Source organism: Vulpes lagopus, chromosome 2 (assembly GCF_018345385.1).
Source record: "Vulpes lagopus strain Blue_001 chromosome 2, ASM1834538v1, whole genome shotgun sequence".
In the NCBI taxonomy this organism is placed as follows: domain Eukaryota; kingdom Metazoa; phylum Chordata; class Mammalia; order Carnivora; family Canidae; genus Vulpes; species Vulpes lagopus.
Window position 1 is genome coordinate 172611948 of NC_054825.1, and position 4718 is coordinate 172616665.

Consider the following 4718-nt stretch of genomic DNA (forward strand, 5'->3'; position numbering starts at 1 on the left):
CCTGAGGCTATCTATTCTTTAAAACTTTTTATTTCCTGCAAAACTACTGATTTCTTTTTTTTTTTTTTTTTAATTTATGATAGTCACACACACAGAGAGAGAGAGAGAGGCAGAGACACAGGCAGAGGGAGAAGCAGGCCCCAAGCACTGGGAGCCCGACGTGGGACTCGATCCTGGGTCTCCAGGATCGCACCCTGGGCCAAAGGCAGGCGCCAAACCGCTGCGCCACCCAGGGATCCCTGATTTTATTTTTAAATAAATTAATAAAAAATGAATTAAAAAAAAAGAAAAAACCAACTGCCTGTTATACAAAAGGCACTCTGGGTGGGGACAGAGTGGTATATAAGACAAACACTAGTTCCTCAATCCAAGTTTCCTAAATGCATTAAGGTTATTAATTTCCTAACAAGTAGACCTTTGGTGATTTCCCACAAATTTTTCTTTCTTTTTTTTTTTAAAAGATTTTACTTATTTATTCATAAGAGACAGAGAGAGAGAGAGGCAGAGACAGGCAGAGAGAGAAGCAGGCTCCATGCAGGGAGCCCGATATGGGACTTGATCCTGGGTCTCCAGGATCAGGACCTGAGGCAAAGGCAGATGCTTAACTACGGAGCCACCCAGGCATCCCTCCCACAAATTTTCATTTGTAGGCATCAAATTATCATCACCGAGTGGTCTAAATTTTCAGATTTCATTTTTTTAAAGATTTAAAAAATTTATTCATGAGAGAGAGGCAGAGACATAGGCAAGAGGAAGAAGCAGGCTACCTGTGGGGAGCCAATGCAGGATTCAATCCCAGGACCCTGGAGCATGCCCTGAGCTGAAGGCAGCAGATGCCCAACCACTGAGCCACTCATATGTCCCTAGATTTAATTTTCTATTTAAGAAAAGCTTATTATAGAAATTTTCAAATATGTGCAGAAATAGTAGGGATAGCACAGTAAACCCTATGTACTTTTTTTTTTTTTTTTTTTTTTAAGAGAAACATTGTGTTTAATGGTAAAGCTTAACACACTCCAGCACCAGGCATGGCCTGAAGTCGAAGCAGCAGGGACGGGTAGGTGACCCTCACCGAGCCTCACATGGCGAAGAGGATGAGGAAGGCAACCATCAAACAGAGGAGCCCAAAGGCCTCAGACAGGGCAAAGTTCAGAATGGCATAGAAGAGCTGCTGCTCGAGAGATGGGTTCCTGGCATAGCCAATGATCAAGCTGCCAAGCACTGTCCCCAATACCAGCCCCTGAACCAGCCACACCAACTGTGGCAGCCCCAGTGCCAATAAACTTGGATGCTGTGTCAATGTCCCAGAAGACAACACTGGTCTGGAACTCCCGTCGGGCCACATGGAGTGCGGAGCTGCTTTAGGATGGCTATTTAGGTGGGATCTCTGGCCTACTCAAGAAGGAGGCAAAGGCCTGATTAGATCCCTGGTACAGCAGAGGATCAGAGCCGGAGGAATGAGTAATGCCCCAGTGGTCTGCATTTTCTCAGTCTGCACTCCCACAGCCCTGTGGCCCCTAATCCGACCACAGCGTTTGCCTGGCTCAAAGTGACTCAAACCCTATGTACTTAGCATACCCCCACACCCATGCCATCATCATGCCTAAAAAAATGAACAATTGCTTAATATAATCCACACTGTTTTCACAACGATCTAAAATTTTTTTTTTCAGCTATCCAAATCAGGATGGTATTGACTATATCTTCTTATTTTCTGTAAGCTTATGCTCTGGCATTTGGGGACTTGATCCTGGACAGGCTATCCTTCCCAGGGGTAGCAAATTCCTAGAAATAGCCAACAACCTTTTTTTTCCCTTTCTTTCTTTTTTTTTAAGAGAGAGGAGAGGGTTGAGGAGCAGTGAGGAGGTGTAGGGGGAGAGGGAGACAGAGAATCTTAAGTACGCTACATACCCAGTGCAGAGCCAGACGCAGGGTTGGATCTCACAATCCTGAGATCATGACCTGAGCTGAAATTAAGAGCCAGATGTTTAACTAATTGAGCCACTGAGGTGCCCCAAACAACTCTTCTGATACCATGCCTTTGATTTACAAACCAGCTAACCAAAGCCCCAACTGTTTCCTTTATCAAACTCTCACAAACCAAGCCAATATTCCTCCTGTCCAAATCACCCCAGGGCCAAGTATCAAAATACTAGGGATCACCTCAATAACTCAGCCTGCCATAATTGTTAAAACTATCCAATCCCAAACTTTCTCAGTGTACTTATCCAGTGTCACCCATTCCTTGGAGGGGAGAACCTTCAGTAAAGGCTCTGTGCTATACTCTGCCCTCTCCCAACTTCTGCCTAACAGAACTGGGTACTTTCCCAAGCGGCTCTGCAGGCATGCTGTGCCTAATTTTTGAGATCTTTCAGTATAAACTTCTTCCTTCATGACAATCATTTCCATGTCTGCATGTCCTACCATACTCGATTAGAACAAATCCTGGGTACATTTTAACACAGGGATCCCAACACGCTCCACACACTGCATTTAGATCTCTTAAGTCTCTTTTATGTATTTCTTTAGTGTAAAACTTGGTAATGCAATTTACTTTTCTAAAATTTAACTTCAACTAATTAACATATAGTGTATTAGTTTCAGAGGTAGAGTTCAGTGATTCATCAGTCTTATATAATACCCAGTGCTCATTATATCACATGCCCTCCTTAATGTCCATCACCTAGTTACCCCATCCCCATGCTCTTGTCGCCTCCAGCAACCCTGTTTCCTATGATTAAGTCTTTTATGGTTTGTCACCCACTCTGATTTTATCTTGTTTTATTTTTCCCTCTCTTCTCTTGTGATCCTGTTTTTTAAATTCCATGAGATCATATAATTGTCTTTTTTTTGAAATTTTTATTTATTTATGATAGTCACAGAGAGATAGAGAGAGAGGCAGAGACACAGGCAGAGGGAAAAGCAGGCTCCATGTACCGGGAGCCCGACGTGGGATTCGATCCCGGGTCTCCAGGATCACGCCCTGGGCCAAAGGCAGGCGCCAAACCGCTGCGCCACCCAGGGATCCCTCATATAATTGTCTTAAGTCTCTTTTAATTTGCAACATTGTTTTTATTTTGTCTTAATATATATTAAGAAACAAGACATTTAGTCTGTGAAATTTTGCACATTGGTTGTTTGCTTCCTTGTATCATTAATCATTCTTTTATTTCCCAAGTTTCCTGTAACCTGGTAATTAGATTTAGAGACTAATTTAAAAGTCTAGATCAACATTTGGGGCAAGAACACTTAACAAATGTGATTTAGCCATTGCATAACACCAAGATGCAAATAGCCTGGCTGACTATTTGAGATGTGAATGTATGTTACCGGTTTCTGTCACTCCGTTCCATTAAAAGCTTCCTATGAATCTTTTTCATCTAATGATCTTTGGATTCATCAATATCACCACCAAGATTATTTCATAAATTAAAAAGTGATTTTTCAAAATTGTTATTCCTTTGACATTTATTAACTAGGCTTCTCTAATAATAAAGAACTTTTCTTCAACTTTTGGTTGTCTTAAAATACAGGTAATAAAGGAAGGACAAAATAAATGCTCCACTTTTCCCCTTTATTTACCAGTAAGAGCCCTGGTATGCTTCATACCTGACCACTGCATTTGGTCAGGAAAAAAGGAAGCTATCAAAGGCTATAGTAGTAGTCATGACAAAAAGACACAAGAACCAATCTGAGGGGATTCTCACTGGCCAAAGATAGGATTATCTGTGCATAAAAAAAGCTAGAATGTATTTTAAAGAATCAATGCAGGAATTATAAGACAAGTGATTTTTAATTTCCAAATAGTTTTTTACATTACTTAGTTAATTTTAAATTAAATTTACTATTTTTTTAAAAGATTTTAATTTATTCATGAGAGACAGAGGCAGAGACATGGACAGAGAGAGAAGGCTCCGTGCAGGGAGCCTGATGTGGGACTCAATCCTGGGACCCCAGATCACGCCCTGGACCAAAGGCAGATGCTCAACTGCTGAGCTACAGAGACGTCCCAATTTTAAATTAAATTTAGACTGGGGCTAGAGAATGTAGACTGTAGAATACCTGTTTTTCAATGAACAAATTGAAAAAGAATTTACTTCCACTATTTTAAAAAGAGTAAGTTGCCTAAAGTTCAATAAGGATGAATGTTGGTGGAAGGCATTTCTATATTCATTGGACTCATAGTCTTACATATGAGTTTTCAAAGGAGTAATATTAATGATAATAATAAAACAAAATTTAGTGGCTTAAAACAATTGTTTTGTTATACATGATCATATGGGTCAGAAATTTGGGCAGGGGCTCAGTTGGTAGATTCATCTGTTTTATATGGCATCAACTCAAGTCATTCAATGGCATTCAGCTGCTGGCTAGTCTGGAGGATTCAACACTACTTCACTCAAATGTCTGGTGTCTTGGTAGGCATGTGTGGAAGTCTGGGCTCAGAAGGGTGCGCTTCCTTTCTTTGTAGTCTTAGGGCTTCTCCATGTGGTCTCCCCAGCACAGCAGCCAGACTTTTTAACATAATTCAGGGCCTAAGCTTAAGAGAGCATCCCAAGAGATGAAGTAAAATCTACCAGTAAAGCCTGAGTCCTGAAACTGGCATAGCAATACTTCTACTAATCAAAGTGGTCACAGTCTGCTCAGTCTCAAGGGGAAGGGATGCAGATTCCAGCTCTTGATGGTGGGGGAGAAATGTCAAAGAATTTACAGCAATC

At 41.2% G+C, this 4718-nt stretch overlaps 1 pseudogene; it reads right to left on the reverse strand.

Annotated features, from left to right (window-relative positions):
* Window positions 1–978: 978 nt before the first annotated feature.
* LOC121485480 lies at window positions 979–1856 on the reverse strand (annotated as a pseudogene).
* Between the last annotated feature and the right edge of the window lie 2862 nt (window positions 1857–4718).